This window comes from Cervus canadensis, chromosome 8 (assembly GCF_019320065.1).
Source record: "Cervus canadensis isolate Bull #8, Minnesota chromosome 8, ASM1932006v1, whole genome shotgun sequence".
In the NCBI taxonomy this organism is placed as follows: Eukaryota; Metazoa; Chordata; class Mammalia; order Artiodactyla; family Cervidae; genus Cervus; species Cervus canadensis.
Window position 1 is genome coordinate 4,154,386 of NC_057393.1, and position 19,440 is coordinate 4,173,825.

A 19,440-nucleotide genomic window follows, 5' to 3' on the forward strand; every position below is an offset into this window, starting at 1 on the left:
TGAACATTGTAAAGAAGAAAAAAGTATGAAGCTTCAAAGGCCTTGAGTTTGTTCTTCACATTTAGGTCTAGAGTCCATCTGGAACTTAGGTATACATATGATAAAATGTAGGGGTCAAACTATTTTTTTTCCTATGAGAATGATCACTAGGTTTAGTACCGTTTATTTAAAAAATCCATCATTTCTCTCAATCTGAATGCTATCACTTCGTATATTATATATTAAATAGTAGTCAAATATGGATACTCTTAGGGACTTTGTTTCTTATCCCATTAATCCATTTTTCCATTTATGTACAAATAATAAGCCCTGATATCTGGTAGATGTCCCTAAATGCTTTTGCAAAATTTTCTTGGCCCTTGACCCTTGACATACTTGTTACAAATTTTAATGGACAACAAGTTTCCAGGGAAAACCACTCTTGGGATTTTTAGTGAAATTGAATTTTTTTTTTATTAACTCAGTGTTTTTATTAACTGAGAAATTATTTTCTTTCTGGTGCTGAGTCTTTAATTCTATGAGCTCTCTGTGCATTAATTTAGGTCTCAATTCTTCAGTATACTTTTGCATTTCCTTCATAACTATCTGACATATCTTAGATTTAGATTTATTTATAAATTTTGGCTATTGTAAAATAAATTTTATTGTATTGTACCTACTATTACTTGTTGCAGGAGTATGGGTGTATTAATTTGGGGGTTAAAAATTTGATTCTTGGAACCTTCTGGAATCTATTAGTTCTCGTAGTGGCTCTGCACTGGTTAGGGTCTTTGTTGCTTAATAAAAATGATGTTAGATGGACTTTTATAAACTGTTTTTTATTTTCTAAAGCTTTTCCACTTCCCTGGTGGCTCAGACGGTAAAGTGTCTGCCTGGAATGTGGAGAGATCCGGGTTCAATCCCTGGGTCAAGAAGATCTCTTGGAAAAGGAAACGGCAACCCACTCCAGCATTCTTACCTGGAAAATCCCATGGACAGAGGAGCCTGGTGTGCTACAGTCCATGGGGTCGCAAAGAGTTGGACACGACTGAGCGACTTCACTTGATTTTCTAATCTAGAAGGATATACTGCTTCTGTTGTGTCTTACTCTTAAGCATAATGATTGTTGTAGAATTTTTTGGTAGTTAGGTTAAGGAACATATCTTTATAGTTTGCTAAGATTTTTTATTAACATGTGTGCTGGATATAGTTAATCTTTTTCTGATTGCAGGAAGTTGATCATAGAGTTTTTCCCCTCAAATCTGTTAGCTTAATCAACTTTTTAGCATTAAATCATTTTTACAGGTGTGGAATTAAACCATAATGAGTTTTTAAGAAACAATTCTTTACATTCTTTTGCCAATTTATTTTTAGTATTTTAAAATCTGTATTTATCAGCAAGCAAAGTCTAAACTTTTCCTTTGTTGTGTAATTCTTATCTCTCTCTTGGTATCAGTTTGAAGCTTGTGTTACTGGAACCTCTCTGAGTTGTCATCTGAGATTCAAATTCATGCTGAGACAGTCAGTGAGATTTTCCTTGAAGTTTCTGGTAAAATTCAAATTCAACTATGCAGGAACCTAGGTCAGAGGATGATGTGTTGGGAGTAGATTTTTAATATTAAATTAAGTTTAATTTATTTGTAGATTATTAATAGGTCACTCAGAGTTTCTATTAATCCTCATGTCAATTTTGAGAATTCTTATGTTCTTAAAAAATAATCCATTTCATTCTAAGTTTCGTAACATATTGATATAAAGTTTCCACAATAATCACTTCATTTTTAATAGTCACACATAAGCACAGAAAGTCCTTATAACATTCGGATAAAGTTATTTAAAAGTCACCTATCACCAAGTCTTAAGGAAATAGAATATTTCTAGCTCCTCAGAACTCCAATTATGTCTTCTTAACCACAATCTTTTCCCTCTAGAAATAACCACCATTTTGACTGCTATGAAAATCATTTCCTTGATTTTCTTTATGGCTTTATAACTTACAAATATATTGATAAAGCATATAGAGTGAAGATTTTTGTGTTCTTGAACTTTAATAAATGGAGTGTACTGTATGCATTCTACTGTATCTTACCTCATTTACTCAACATCGTTTTTTAAAAAATGTCTCTGTTAATGTGTAGAGCTGTAATTTGTAAATTTTCATTGAAGTGTAGCATTTCACTGTATGCATATATCACAATTTATTCATTTTACTGTGGATGAACATTTTGATTATAGCAAGTGCTTGTCAGTTACTAACAGTTTGGCTATAAATAGTCTTGCAAATACCTGCAGACCCAGAGCACAACACTGCTGAGTGCTAGGAACACACATCTGCAACTAGATGAACGGCCAACAATGGATTTCAAAGTAGCCAGAGCAGTTACAGTCCCACCAATAGAGCGCAGTGCACTTCATTGCTTCAGCAACATGGTACTGATGACTTCTTACTTTCTGTCAGTCTGATGTATGTGAACAGACATCTAATCATGATTTTAATTTGCATGTCCAAAATGACTAATAAACTTTCCATACTTTATTGGCTGTTTGGATTTCATCTTTTGTGAACTCCCTACCCAAATCCTCCACCCATATTTGTATGGGATTGTTTATTTCTTCATTATTGATCGGTAGCAGGCTTTTGAAGCATTACAGACATCAGAGCTTGTTGCTCATATGTGTTGCATACATCATCTACAGTCTGTGATTTGTCTCTTTTTGGTATCGTTTTTATGAAGTCTTTTTAAAGCAACTTTTTAAGCTTTTTTTAGGTTCATACTGACCTGAGGGGAAGAGGCAGAGGTTTCCTACATATGCCCTGCCTTCACCTTGCATAGCCTACCCTATAATCAACCTGGCCCACCAGAGAGGACATTTGTTACAATTTATGAGCCTGTGTTGATACATAATAATCATCCAAAGGCCATAGTTTAGATCACAGTTGCTTCACTTTGCCCTTGTGTATCCTATAGGTTTGGTTAAATATATAAAATTCTAAAAGATGATGCTGTTAAAGTACTGCATTCAATGTGCCAGCAAACTTGGGAAACTCCTCAGTGGCCATGGGACTGGAAAAGGTCAGTTTTCATTCCAATCCCAAAGAAAGGGCATTGCCAAAGAATGTTCAAACTATTGCACAATTGTGCTCACTTCACATGCTAGCAAAGTAGTGCTCAAAATCCTTCAAGCTAGGCTTCAACAGTCTCTGAACCAAGAATTTCCAGATGTACAAGCTCGATTTAGAAAAGGCAGAGGAACTAGAGATCAAATTGCCAACATCCTCTGGATCAGAGTCAAAGAAATGATGCTTTCGAGCTGTGGTGCTGGTGAAGACTCTTGAGAGCACCTTTGACAACAAGGAGATCAAACTAGTAAATCCTAAATAAATCAACCCTGAATTTTCATTGGAAGGACTGACGCTGAAGCTGAAACTCCAGTACTATGGCCACCTGATATTAAGAGCTGACTAACTGGAAAATATCCTGATGCTGGGAAAGATTGAGGGCAGGAAGAGAAGGGGGTGACAGAGGATAAGATGGTTGGATGGCATCACCAACTCGATGGACATGAGTCTGAGCAGTAGTCATGTACCAGTAGTCATGTATGGATGTGAGAGTTGGACCATAAAGAAGGCTGGGCACCAAAGAATTGCTGTTTTCAAACTGTGACGCTGGAAAATTCTCTTGGGGGTCCCTTCAACAGCAAGGAGATCAAACCAGTCAAGCCTAAAGGAAATCAGTCCAATCTTCCGGTTTCATGGAAAAAGAGCCTTCTTACTCAGACCTCTCCAAGATCCCAACTACATTTATTATAATTAATTACATAGAATATTTCCTATCATATTTTATGGTTTATTATTTTTATGATTTTCCCTCTTTTAGTATATTGTTCTAAATTTATAATTTTCCTCACTCTCCATTTTCCTCTTTACTGCAAAAATCTCTAAATATTTTTATTTATTATTATCTTCAGGGTCAACTTTAAATTATTTAATATATTAATACATAATTATATATGGCATCTAAAGCATCATAGTCTCTGACTTTTCTCAGAAAGCAAATGCCCTTTAACTTACGGTCACTTCAATAACTTCCATTCTTACACTGTATCTCAGTACAGGCTTGCTTATGAGCCCTAATTAATCATTTCGTTGCTGTTGTTGTAGCTTTATAGCAAGTGCTTAGTTGGCTTTACGACTATTTAACTTGATAAGTCATCCTTCTATTGACCGCCCCCCTTTTATTTTTTGCCTCCTATTCTGTACTCCTGTTTCCTAGAATCAAATTCCCCAAAGAACAATTTGAAAATAAACTTTCATCTCAGGCTCTGCTATGTGAGGAAACCCAGGTCAAGACAGAATGATGGAATATAGGAATTGAAGGTTTGAGAAGAGAGTTCAATTTTTAAATCACTCATGTGGACAGAATGCTGACCCCAGAAGCACAAAGTCCTCACCACGCAGCTGGCGCGCGTGTGGGTGCCCTGACTCCGCGGTGGTACACCGCTCCCCTTGAGTCACTTCCCCGGGAGCTCTCCAAGGCCGGGGGTAGACAGAGAAAAGGCGGGAGCCGGTTTGGCTAAGGGTTAGAGATTTGCCAGGAAAGCATGATGAGGCCACAGTGCCAGGCACGTGGAGCCCCAGGAAAGAGGGTGATGTGCGAAAGAACCCGTGACAAGTGAGCTGCCCTGAAAGGAGATGCGGACAAGAAGGAGGAGCCGTGGAGAACAGGGAGAAAGCAGAGAGATCCAGGGTCTAGTGGCCTCCATGAGGGAGCAAATACACGTTACTGGTGCTTAATTGGCCCAGAAAGTCCAGGGGTCGGAGCTGGAAAGACAGAACAGAAGGGCGCCCGACACCAGGAGCTGTGGGCACGGGTGGGAGCAGGCGGAGGCTGGAGGCAGCGCAGGGCCTCGCGAGGTCCCCGTAGGGAAACGACGGGACGCCACGCCTGCGGGTGGGGCGCCGCCCAGGTAACCTCGGCAAAGGCACAGTCTCCTGATCCCAAATCTCTGTTTGTGCCTGTTACTCTGACATCCCAAGGCCTCAGTGAATAGTTTAGCATTTAAACGGATTCCTACAGAAATACATTTTCAGCTGAGAAATCAAACTCCTGGTCAGGGAACCACATAATTTTTCATACACTGTCCTTTGTTATTATTTTGAGGAGCACTAATGAAATTTTATTTCTTCGCACTTGGGTTACAGAATTCAAAATTCCCAAGAGAGTAAAAAAAAAAAAAAAAAGGCAACGAATCCACCACTGGAGTTTAGAGTCAGCAAGTTTCTTTAGAATCCTTTCTCTCTCTCTCTCCTTCTTCCTTCCTCTTTTCTTCTTTATTTCTTTCTTGCTTTCTTTCTCAGAAATCAACACTTCAAAGTATGTTTTGGTTTCCATTTGTTTTTACAGTGGTAAATATTTTATTACTTAAAAAGGGAAGAAGTGTTTGTTCTTAATTGTTTTTGATTAAATATGCTAATTACTTTTTTGGAATACTAATGACACACAGTACTAAATGTTTTAATAATGCAGTGAAATAAGCTGGCAAATATAACAACAAATTAACCTGAAATCGCTACATAGCTTTCCTCATTTTAAATTGTAATAATACAAAACAGAGCAGGGGAAAAAATCAAAATTGTGTCATCTAATACGAAAGGGAAACAAACTTTATTAAACAATTTTGGTGTTTTAATGTAAACGAATTCATTCAGAGATGCGTACTTTCTAGAACAATGACCTAGAGAACAGCCAGTTGGTTGATTATCTCTAATCTGTCAAAATTCATTCCACACAAATCAAAATATAACTGGGTCCTGCGTGGGGCCTGGAGCCTCCTCCTCCTCTGGTGGTCATCCTGACCACGGGGGCCTGGCACCTGGACCACATACACAAGTGAGGCCTGGAACCCTGTACCCGCTTCAGCCCCAGGCAGACCACCTAAAACCATGATGCAATTTCTTTTACATCCATCAAAGTTATGTCATTGCCAGTGAGAAAGAGGCAAGGAAAACAGATTTGTCCAGAAGTGCATGCAGTGCATGAGTGGAGACTGTCACAGATTTTGGATAAAAAGCAGCACTGTGGTTTAATTGGTTTCTTCAGTTTTCTTCGGACATGGTCACCACACCTTGGCGTCAGCTCCCCTTTTAGGGCTGTTATCTGGTCAGCCATGCAGCTGTTTCAACCAGGGCAGGGGACAGCTTGTGAAGCTGTTTTTCGACACATAACTCGCGCATATGCATTTGAGAAAACTGAACCCCACCGCTGAGAAGGAGGTGTTTTTGGAAAAATCAAGCCTGTATCCCATCAGCCTTTAGAGCGGTGCCCTTGGCCAGGGGTGACTTTTCCTCCAGGGAACAGCTGGTCATGTCTGGAGGCAGCTTTGGTTGTCACAGCTCAGGATATCCTGACGTCTAACGAGCAGAGGCCAGGGATGCTGCTAGAAGTCCTAGAGTGCACAGGACTGTTCCCACGAAAAGCACATCATCCCAAAGGTGGACAAGGCAGCAGCTGAGAAAGTAGAAGTGAAAGCATTAGTCGCTCGGTCATGTCTGACTCTGCGACCCCATGGACTGAACCTGCCAGGCTCCTCTGTCCATGGGACTCTCCAGACAAGAATACTGCAGTGGGTAGCCATTCACTCTCTTCTCCAGGGGACCTTCCTCACCCAGGAACTGAACCCAGGTCTCCTGCATTGCAGGCAGATTCTTTACCATCTGAGCCGCTGGGGAAGCCCTGCCAAATTCTAGGGAACACAGAGGAAGGAGGAACCCAGTGAGTGACAGGAATGTACTTGGCAAAATACAGACCTGGGACTCCATATGACAGCTGAGCTGTTTCCGACAACATTGAATTGCTAAAGGAAAGGAAGAGGGGAAAGAATGAGAAGAGAGAAAAGAGGGCAAGAGAGAGAGAGGGCCAGAAGATCCGCAGAGATTTGAGATAGACCAACCAATGGCCATGCGTGGATCATATTTGACCCTGGTTTCAGCAATAAGCTGTCAGAGATTTATGAGGTTGCTGGGAAGACGTAGAACCCTAGTTGAATGTTTAAGGACAACATAGAACTCTTGTAAAATTTTTAAGGCAAAAACATGAAAAATGTTATGACTTTGAAATGTTCTTCCAAGTATTCCAGAGAGGGAGGTGGAAGGATGCAGGGTATGGATGAATTGGGACAAGGGGTGGCTCAAGCTGAGGGGTTGGTAGATGGACATTTATTGTATTTCTATAAACATCTGAAACTTTCCAGACCAATTTCCTTTAAAGACAATGGCTGGTAAATTCACAGCATGTCTGTCCAGCCACTTCATGGAAATTCACCAGGTGGCTAGCAGTGTCCCAGGAAGAATGGCCACCCCAGGGACAGCCCACCTGGAAGCTGACATCCACAAGGGCAGGCCCGAGAGGGGACAGCTGACGCAGAGGCCCAGGGCTGGAGGCCAGGAGGCGCAGCGGACGCAGCTCATTCTCCCAGCTCCGTCTGCTCAGCCCTAAAGTGGGACAGGACCAGTGAGCACCCTCCCCTGGAACTCTGAGACTCCAGTGACGTCACGGACACAGAGTCAGACTGACTCCAAAGCCCCTCAGCCCAGAGCTGAGCCCACTGAGCTGAGCCGGGTGCTGGTGCTCAGAGGGAAGCGTCTGTGTGCCCCCTCAAGGGTCTTGAAGACATGCAGCCTTGTGTGGGACCTGGGCTGGACAGTGGCTAGAATCCTGTGAAGGGTGAGCGCTGGGCACTGTCCTGCCCTCTCTGGTGGTGCTCTGGGCGAGCTGGGGGAAGGCTGGACTGCTGTGTCTGAACATTTGGCGAAGAAGTGGAATGTGTTCAGGGACCCCGAAGGCACTCTGGCAGCCTGGGCTCCTGGGGTCTCTCTCACCCTGAGAGGAGGGACAGAGGAGGATGCCCACGGGCTACATGGCTCCATCAGGAATGGGAACGTCTGGCAGGGAGAAGGCTTGGGTCTAGACAGAGAGGAAGGTCTGAGAAGGTCAGTTTGGGGCTGTTTGTTAGAGTCTCTGGTGAAAGTGGCCATTTGGCACGAGGGTGTCCCTGGAGACTTTAAGGCTCAGGAAAACATGGCCAGACCTTGGTTTAAGAAAGTCTTGAATATTTTTAAGAGACTCTTGTTTAGGCGGCAAAGATGTGCAAGATTCTTTCTGTAAAGAGTAAGGTAATAAAAATGTAAGGGTTTGCAGGTGGCCCCTGTCACATATTGTTCTTTAACTATTTTTTACAGTCCTTTACGCGTGAAAGAACCATCCTTCGTCCAAGGTCCACACAGCACCAGCTGCTGGGGGCTGAGTGTGCTGACCCCAAACAAGAGCAGAGGTGGTGGGAATGGTCTCTGGGGAGGGGATGTTCAGAGACCTGGTGATCGCTGTGGCAACTCCTCCCTTCCCTAAATGACTGTTTCCTGTGGTCCTCCTGGGTGCTCACGTTGCCTTGTATCCGCCCCAGGCCAGCCTTGGCCACCGCTCTGCTGAAAGCTCTGATCCAGAGAAAAACCCTGGTCTGCAGAGGGTGTTAGTGACTCTCTTCTGCTGTGTGACCTTCGGCAGGTCACTGAACACCCTGAGGCTCTATCCACACCCATGAACCGTGAGCAGCGGCCCGGCCCCGAGACAGAGCGTGTGTGAGGACTGCAGGCGGTCCTGACTGTGAAGCTCCAAGAACAGAGCTGGGGTTTCCCCAGTGACAGCTGCAGTAACAGTCACGGACCCCGAGCGACATCTCTGGGGGCTGTCCTGGGCAATCTCCATCCATCCGCTTCTCAGAGCAGCTGGGGAAGCAGAGGCCCACTTAGGGTAGAGAACCAAATGCGCAGTGGATGCCTTGCCTGGCCCCGCTGCCTGGGAGACCTTGGGCAGCAGGTCTGGACGCTCTCTGTCTGTTTCTCCGGCTGTCACGTGAGGACAATGATGAAGTTTCAGTCTCCCATGATGACTAGACGAGCTAATAATGCGAGTCAGGCATGTAGCACAGACTTGGCCCCTCGTGACGGCTGGACACGTGGAATTCATGGCATCCTCTTCAGTTCAGTTCAGTCGCTCAGTTGTGTCCAGCTCTTTGCGACCCCATGAATCAAAGCACGCCAGGCCTCCCTGTCCATCACCAACTCCCGGAGTTTACTCAAACTCATGCCCATCCAGTCGGTGATGCCATCCAGCCATCTCATCCTCTGTCGTCCCCTTCTCCTCTTGCCCCCAATCCCTCCCAGCATCACGGTCTTTTCCAATGAGTCAACTCTTCGCATGAGGTGGCCAAAGTATTGGAGTTTCAGCTTCAGCATCAGTCCTTCCAGTGAACGCCCAGGACTGATCTCCTTTAGGATGAAGAGTATGAGAAGGCGTTCTCTTAGAAGGGTTATTATTGCTGCAAAATAGCAGTCTTCAGTATCCGACCCCCGAGGACTCACTCGATTGGAAATCCCAGGATGCTGGTGGCCCTTGGTATAGCAGGCACTAAATAAACACTTGCAAACACTTGTGGGCCGATTGTCATGTGGCACCCACACGATCTCAACCTGGAGATGGGTGGAAGGTGCCCCTTGCCGGGTGCATGAGCGGGATAAGGTGATCAGTGTCCTTCCCCATTTGCCAGGGACACTCAGGGGGCAGCTCTGAAAGTCTTGGGTCCCAAGAAACCCTCAGTTTCAGGCAAACCCAGAAAACCTCGCGGGGGGTGGAGGTGAGCTTTCCGGCAGAGCCAAGGTCCTTCCCAGCCCACAGCAGCTCTCACCTCTCCCCCGGGGCAGGGGATGCAGTGGGTCCCTTTCTGTGTCTGGGTGGGCAGGACAGTGGACACCGGTACCCCCAGTGGAATCTGTCCCCGGCGCCCCCACAGCTCCGACCCCCTGCAGGCATGCCTCCAGCCATTTATGAGGATTTCTGAGCTTATTCCAGACAACTATTTATTTTCATTGTGAGTATTGTATCCTTTTCTTTAAAGGGGGCTTCCTGACATCAGGCCTCAAAAACCCGGTCTGCCTCTGCGTCGAGGGCTCGTACGCTTGAACTTGGGAGGCGGTTAGGGGCCTGGCCTGGCCTGCACTTTTCCAGAGACACACACACGCTCCCAGGGCTTTCCTGAGTCCGTGTGAGATGAGGTGCACAAAGGTCTCCATGGCAAAATTAAGGACATTTTTCGGTGGGACAGGAAGGCTTCTTTCTCTTCTTCAATCTCTGACTATTTGTAGCTCCCAATGAGAAAGGCCAAAGAGTTTAAAAACCTCAGCCCCAGTAAAGCCAGTCTGGGCGAGCTGGGCAGAGGGGACTCGGGACTCAGCTGATATCAGCGTCGGGAGGCGGTGAGGCCCAGCGCTTCCCAGGGAACGGGCAGCCTGAAAGCTCCCATTCATCCACCGCCCGGCAGCCTGGCCTCTCTCGCCTGACTTCTGGGGCACTCAAGGTGTTTGCAAGGTGCCAAAAGAAAAGACACACTCGATTTGTGGTCGTAAAATGGGCATTTTACTGGCGCGCCCTCTGTGATTCGGTTACAAGGCAAACACTCCCACGGCCTGGGTTGTCCCCTGCTGGCCAGGGCCCTTTACTTGGTGGTCCTCCCAGGCTTCGGGGCCCCCAGGGGGCCCCAACAGGCCTGCGAAGGAGAGAGCAACCAGCATCATGGGTCCTCAGCAGACCCCGTGGATGTGCAGGGGAGACTGGGGCTCCCCAGGGCTGTTCTGGGGCAGAAGGTAACACTGTGCATGTGGGGATGGAAGGAGAAACAGGGGGTGTATCCCAGCCAGGGAACACATTTGACTCAGTGCCTTATCCACGGCAGCCGTGAATGAACATCAAAGCAGCGGATACAGCAGCCCCGGGGCCTCAGTTTCCCTGCAGGTCAGAATCTCTGGGAAGCAGAGCCTGAGATGGATTTAGGGGCACCTGAGGTTCACGGGGGAGCAACAGCTATAAAAGGAAGGAAGGGGTGCAGGACTGGGCAGGGGGCGGGGCACCAGCTCGGCACTCGGAACTGACCACATCTCAGCCCAAGGAACTCCAGCAGGGACTTGGCCCCAGGCATATAGAGCCTGCCCCTGTTACTGTTGCCTAGCTTGGCATGTGCCTGAAGCCCCTCCAGAAAAGCATCACTTGACCATAAGGATGAAGCTGACCCGGAAGGAAGAGCTGAGGGCTGTCACCCAAACATGTGCCCCCCAGCTGGCCAGGGTTCCTTCCTGGAAGAGAGAACGGGTGATGCAGACATGTCTGCCGCGAGCACCTTGTCTGCGAAACACGTGCAAGAACTTCCCGTCAAAGCAGGTTTTAAGATTAGGTAAACAATACCTATAATACACCTGGCCCAGAAGAGGCCCTCAGGACAGACAGACATTGTTGGGCTGAGTCACAGACAGCAGGGTTTTCTGAAGACATAAATCCATCAGAAGTATGGAAGGCCTAGACACTATTGTGGGAAACTGGAGCCAGTAGAAGGAAGTTCTTGCCAGTCAGTTAATGACAAGAGCATCATTTGTAGATGAAGACCTCTGTTTAGCTCTTGCGTGCTTGCATGCATGATAAGTTGCTTCAGTTGTGTCTGCTTCTTTGTGATCGGGTGGACTGTCGCCCACCAGGCTCCTCTGTCCATAGGATTCTCCAGGCAAGAATACTGGAGTAGATTGCCATTTCCTTCTCCAGGGGATCCTCCCAACCCAGTGATTGACCCTTTGTATCTTACGTCTCCTGAATTGACAGGCGGGTTCTTTACCACTAGTGCCACCTGAGAAATCCCTGTTTAGCCCTTACTGTTTCTAAAATGCTGATGACTCACTTTTGTCCAAGCTCACGCAGTGTAAAGGACCCCTTGTGCCCCTCGGCCCCTGCCAGCCCTCTGCCCAACTCAGGGAGGCGAGAGCCACCCGCCAGACACCCCATCGCAGCTGCCACTGTGATGCACACTGCACTCTGCGTTCCAAGTGTGTGGTCAGTGCCAGGGGACAGAGACTTCTGCCACTGTCTTTCCTGCTGTGCCCCCAGGGCCTGCCAGCTGCAGGAGCCTGACAGATACTTCTTGACTTGAACTGATCGTAACTGAAACGTGCAAACACAGCTTCAGCTGTTCAGAACATTGCTAACTCTGAGACAGGGCAAGCAAGGACCTTCAGATCCAGAGACAGAGCTCCCCACGGCAAAATAATTAACTAAAAATGAAAAAACAACAACAACAAAAATTCTTTTGTTAACCCTATAAAGGCCGTCTCCCTCAAACCAATAGCAAACGTTGCACTCGGCCATGAAACATGGGTGTTCCGCTATCAGTCAGAGTCATGAGGCTTGCCTGCCCAAGAGTACAACTTTTAGTCTTCCTATGTTCTCCGTTAGGATCCTAACAACAAGGAAAAGAAAAAGCAGTATAAATGCTAGGAAGAAAGGATAACGTTCTCACTATTTGCCTGCCTAGAAAGTCTAAAAATTATCAACTAAACTAATACTAATGTTAGCAAGGTATTTTACTATTAATTTGGTACTGAGCCATTTTCCTGGTCTTTTTTATATGCTAATCATAAATAGATGTGAACCTCTGAGACAATTGCCTCAGCTGTGCTATCTTCCCAAGGAACACATTAAAAAAAAAAAAAGTCACTGGTAAACACAGAAATAAAAACTCATTGAGCCAAAGGTCTTTGTCCCTCACAGGGACACACTTCGTAAAGGCAGGGTGTGGAGGGTGGGAAGTGGGTGGTTTTCGCGCTGTTCGGGCAGGGCACGCTGGGTGGTATGACGGTTTGGGAATAAGGACAGTGAGCCCTCGGCACTCGCGGGCTCCGCAACCATTTTGATCTGCAGTTGGTTGAATCCTCTAAGGTGAAAACAACAGATGACGAAGGCCTCCTGTCAGGATCTTGAGAATCTATGATTTGGGTTTCCTTGGGGGTCCTGCAGCCAATCCCACGCAGATACTAAGGGATGACTGTGTATTTTTAAATCAAACCTTATAGGTTTCATTCCTACAGAAATGTTAGCATGGGTCTGTTACTACACAGATATAAGAAGGATATCTTTGCAATCACACCTGGAAAAGCGGTATCCCAATGAACCTGAGTTTTACATGCCTGTGCAGTGTGGATACAAAGTTATGGAACATCCATAGACATGTATGCCATGCAGATAGCTCTTTTAAAAAGGGTGAAGCATGGCATTCACTCCTGTGAATATTCTGTAACTTTGTATCCACCCAGTGCAGAGGCATCTGAGGTTTATTGAGGTATCTGCTTTTCCATACAGGAAAAGCCTGGTGGGTTACAGTCCATGGGGTCCCAAAGAGTCAGACACGACAGAGCATGCATGAATGCACAATGTGTATTTAATAAACAAGTGAGTGATTTTTCACAAATGGAGAACACACATGAAGTCAGCACTCTTATCAAACAATATTCCCAACAACCCAAAAGCCCTTCCTGTTCCCTTCTAGCTTCTACCTCCCAAGGGCAACCACTGTCTGGATTTCTAATCAAATAGGGTGTATTATTTCGTATTGTCTTCTTTGCTCAACAGTATGTGAGATTTTTGTTGCATACATTTGTCCGTGGTTTATTTTCGTGGTTGCATAGTATTCCACTGTGTGAATAAATCACACATTAATTATCCAAAAACAAAAAAGAGTGAAGCAGCTCTGTGGCCTGGCTGAAGGGAGGTCCACAATATTTCTTAAATGTTAAAAAGCAAAAACAGATTTCCCAATTATATATATTGGTGAGATTTCATTTTTGTTTAGAATATGTATCATACAAATAAACATATACGTGCACACACAGCTATATGCATGTGTGTATATGTCATGCCTATGTACATGTAAGAAATATACAAAGTCTGGAAGGCTACATATCCACCCATTAATAGCTGTTATTTCTTGCAGGGGCTGAAACTTGTAACTTTTTACTTATACAGTTTTGTGTTGTTTCAATTACTCTGCTTGAAAATCAACTATAGTTCAATTTTTTAAAAGAAATTTACAACCAAGAATAAATAAATAAATTACTCTGCAAGGAGAATGTGTTCTTTTTATTCTTCAATGAATATTAGAAAGCTAAATTCCTGATGTCATTTGTTTTTGTGACTGCTGTTGTTCTAGTTTATTATTTATTTGCTTATTTTTCATGATTTGCCTTTTTCTCTGACATGTGGTCTCTGAGGGAAAAGTTACTGGGAGGAGCTTGGGGCATCAGCTGTAAGTTACTCCAGGTAAGTCTCCAGTGGAGGGCGGTGGGGCAGAGAATGGGCTCTCCATCTCTCTGCACACTTGTTCACTGTTCCGGGCACATGCAACCATCCCTGACCTGTCCTTGGACCATTGCCACTGGGGCCAATGAGAGTGAAGGCGTTAGTCGCTCAGTCATGTTTGGCTCTTTACGACCCCATGGACGGTAGCCCACCTGGCTCCTCTGCCCATGGGATTCTCCAGGCAAGAATACTGGAGTGGGTTACAATTCCCTTCTCCAAGGGACAGCCTCACCCCGGGATCCAACCCAGGTCTGCCTGCGTTGCAGGCAGATTCTTTACCGTCTGAACCTGACTGCTCAAAGGCAAGGGACAGGGCCAGTCAGGTTAGGACCAGCTCAGGACAGCTCATGCCTCCTCCATCCCTATGCTTTCAGTGGGACTATGGACAGGGGGGCTCTATGTACACGCCCTAGGGTGGGGGGAATAGGAGCATCATTCCCCCAGCTCTCATAACGTTTTATAATGAAATATAAAATAGTCAAAGAAAAAGCAGATTTGGTAAAATTTTGCTAAGCAAGATAGTGAATAAGGGTAATATTTGTTATATAATCTCACTGTAATATATAATATAAATAATAAAATGCATTATATAGTATATTATACTTTTGTTATATATTCAATATACATTCATTTATTTCAAAAGTGTAGGCAGTTGAGGCAGCTCCACTTATTAAATCATGCATTTCTTTCTTCCAAATCGAAACACAATTTTATATTATATTAAATCACCATATACAGGAATCTAGTCTTATTTATTTACTGAATTGATTAGCACTTACTTAGTGCTTAGTCAATGTAGGCACCCTTCTAAGTACTTAAAAAAATATTAACTTATCTGTTGTTTAAACCTCTTAAGCACTGCATTATTGGATTCTCTAATTAGAGTTTCACTTTTTTGTTTTCTTTTCCTCCTATGCCCTCCCAAAGTGATTTAAATACAGCCCAGTTTATAATTTCCTCTGATAATCTGTGATAAGGAAAGTATTTCCTCCCCACAATTTTCCTTTTTCAAGCTTTTCACGGCTATTATCTGATAATGCATTCTTTTTTTTTTAAACCATTTTTTGGAGGTTTATCTCACAATTGATGCAGCTTATCACATTGGGAAGTGTTGACATTTGTATTCAGCCATATAAGCAGCCCCCAGATCAGGTCAGAGAACATCTTCATGAGCCCAGGCCCCTCCCAGCCGAGACCACCACTGTGCTGAGGCCGACCACCACGGACTGGCCTGGTCTGACGCTGAACATCCTGTTTCGGCACAGAGTATGCAGTCTTCTGTGTGAGACTTCCCTTACACAACATCATGTCTGTGAGATTCATTTACACGTAGTTCTTTCTCTTTCCATTGTATGAAAGTTCTACCACTTAATCACCCATTCTTCTTTTGATGGACATTTGGGCTGTTTCCAGTTTGGGGCTGTTACAGAGAAAGCTGCTCGGAACTTTCCAACACCTGTCTCTTGGTGAACATCCTCATTTCAGCTAGGTAGGCACTTGGAAGAATCGCTGGGTCGGGTCTATGTACACACTTCACTTCAGTAGACTCAGCCTCCCTGCTTCACAAGTTACACTCCCACCAGCAACGTAACCCATCTGGTGGCTCCCCAGTCTCAGCAGCAACTAACCTTAATTTCAGCCTTTTTAACTTCAGCCTTTCTAGCGAACGTGTAGTTGTTTCACTTCAAAACTGGGAATTCTCCAATGACAAATAATGTGATGCCTATTCTATATGTTGATTGGCCATTTTAATGTCGACGTTTAAGAAAATCCTATTTGAGTCTTTTGCCTACTTTCAAGTTTCTTTTTTAATTGAAATGTTAAAGTTCTTTAATTATTTTGGAATGGAGTCCTTTGTAAGATATGCCACTTAGTTGCTCAGTCATGTCCAACTCTTTTGCGGACTGTAGCCCGCCAGGTTCCTCTGTTCATGGGATTCTCGAGGCAAGATCACTGGGGTGAGTTCCCATGCCCTCCTTCAGAGGATCTTCCCAAGCCAGGGATCGAACCTTCATCTCTTACATCTCCTGAATTGGCAGGTGGATTCTTGACCACTAGCAACACTTGGGAAGCGGTTACCTGTATACAGACCCTATTTCTAAGAGAGGTAACATTCTAAAATACTGGGGTTAGGATTTCAACATGTCTCTTGTGGGGGCTGCAGCTCAAATCATAACAAATAGTTAATATTTTTCTATACATTTTTATATTTGCCCCCAAACCTTGGAAATATTATTTTATCTTTTCTTCCAAAAGTTTGATCATTTTAGCCTTAAAATTTATAAACCTTTGCAAATTAATTTTTGTGAATCATGTAAGATAGTGGTTAAGGCTATTTTTCACCGGCACATATACTGAAAAAGATCCTCAGCTCCCCCAGTGAATTGCGATAAGGATTATGTCATAAATCTGGTGACAAATTGATCAAATTGTCTGTCCTTGTACAAATATCACACCATTGTAATCACTGCAACTTTATAGAAAGTCTTGATATTTTATAGTGTAAGATATACTATATTTTCCTCCCTCCTTCTTATTTAGTGTTGCCTCAATTATCCTCAGTCCTTTGCAGTTCTATAAATATTTCATATTGATTTTTGCTTATCAATATATGTTTTATATGTTTGTCTTCATCTATGGAAATTTGCATTTATCAATTTTCAAACAAGTGAAAAAAACACTAGTTTTTGATTAAACTTTTGTGGACACTAAAAATCATTTCTAGGGAAAATTAACATAATAACTATATTAAGTCATTTAATCTAGGAACACAATATCTCTCTCCATTCAAATTTTATTTAATTTATTTTAGTATGTTTTAGAGTTTCCTGCATTACATATTTTTGAAAAAGACTTGCATATCTTTCAAAAATTTATTAAGTATTTAATATTTTTAATATCATTTTGAATGGTATTTTTCAAATGTTTATTTTTCATTTACTTGTTTCTAGATATAGGCACAAGTAATGCACAACTATATAGATATAGAGCTTGCTCAAACTCACACCCATCGAGTTGGTGATGCCATCCAACCACCTCATCCTCTGTCTTCCCCTTCTCCTCCTGCCTTCAATCTTTCCCAGCATCAGGGTCTTTTCCAATGAGTCAGTTCTTTGCATCAGGTCGCCAAAGTATTGGAGCTACAGCTTCAGCATCAGTCCTTCCAAAGAATATTCAGCACTGATTTCCTTTAGGATTCACTGATTTCCTTTAGGATTTACTGGTTTGATCTCCTTACTGTCCAAGAGACTCTCAAGAGCTACTCCAACACTACAGTTCAAAAGCATCAATTCTTTGGTGCTCTTACGGTCCAACTCTCACATTAATACATGACTACTGGAAAAACCATAGTTTTGACTAGACAGACCTTTGTCAGCAAAGTAAATGTCTCTGCTTTTTAATATGCTGCTTAGGTTGGTCATAGCTTTTCTTCCAAGGAGCAACCGTCTTTTAATTTCATGGCTGCAGTCACCATCTGCAATGATTTTGGAAACTAAGAAAATAAAATCTGTCTCTGTTACTATTCTCTATTTGCCGTGAAGTGATAGGACTGGATGCCATGGATCTTCAGTTTTTGAACTTATTGTTGCTAATAATTTCTTGGCAGATTCCTTTGAAGATTATATATATATATATATATATATATATATATATGTATGTATTTTTTAAATTTGCCATGCAATTAGGATTTTATTTATTTATTTTTTTTTTTGCTTCATTGAAGCAAGCTCTTTATTTAGTACAATATTGAGTAGAATTGGTTATATTGTACATCCTTGTCTTATTCTTGACCTCAGGGGAGATCATTCAAAACATTACCAGTAAGCATAACATTAGCTATAGCTTTTTATTTTGCTTTGTTTTCTTTGGGCTATTTAATGCATTAAGAGTGTTTTCTTCAATTTTTTATTTGGTTATATTTTTATGAGGAATAGATGTCAAATTTTATAAAATTTCTTTTCTGCATTATTGATATGATTATAGATTTTTCTCTTTTATTCTATTAATGTAAATTACACTGATTACTGATGGTTGAAGCAATTATATTTTATATTTGATTGAATGCATGAGAAAAATCCCACTTGGTTGCATTATCCTTTTATATAATGTTGAATTTGTCTTGCTAACATTTGTTTAGGATTTTTGTGTGTTTGTTTGTGCGTGATATTATCTTGCAATTTTCTTTGCATTCAATGTCCGTGTCAGAGTTGGTGTCAAGGTTATATAGACTCATCAAATGACTTCCTTTGTGGGAAAATTTTTCATTGCTAATATACTCTTGAACAGATATAGAACTATTGATATTTTCTACTTTTTATGGTGTCATTTTCTCTAAATTGGGTTTTTAAAGAACTTATCTATTCTAAATTTTCAAGCTTCATGTCATAAAGTTTTTAATCTACTTAATATTTTTAAAATTTTTATATTATTTTTTTCTTTTTCATTCCCGATAATGGCGAATTATGTTTCTTTCTCTCTCCCCCTTAATTTATGTCTTCCCACAGGTTTATCAATTTCATCACTTTTTTCAAAGTGCCAACATTTTAGATTTACTCATCTCTCTATTATATTCCTACTTTGTATTTTACTGATTTCTGCTCCTATTGTTACTGTTCTTCTACTTTTCTTAAACTTGCTATACTATTTCTAACTTCTTGAGTTGGAATCTTAGAGCATTGACTTTTAACTCATATGTATGTAGTAGATAGATAAAGATACAGATAAACACACACATATCTATATATGTATACACACACACACATAGACATACATGTGAATATAATGTACAAATATGCATGAATATACCTTCATTTCTTGATTTCTCTTTTAATTGTTTCTTAGAGGCACAGATTATATATAGTATGCTTTTAAAATTTTCTATGCATTTGAAGATTTTCTCTTTGTTTTCTGCCATTGAGTTTAATATAATTGCCCAGTAGCTGGAGAATGAATATACAATCTAAAACTTCAGTCTTTTGGAATCTGTTGAAACTTGCATTATGACCTAGGTTATGTTCTATTTTACTAAATAGGAACTAAAACTTGCAGTGTTTTATCTGTTTTTCAGCCTAAGTCATTAATTGTATTTTCATCTTTCTACATACTTACTGGGTTTTTGTCTAATATTTAATCAGTAAGAGATGTGTTAAAAGTTACTCAGATATCATCATGGTTTTTTTTTTTTCTATGCTTTTCAGTTCTGATAACTTTTGGTTTATATATTTTGAAGCTATTT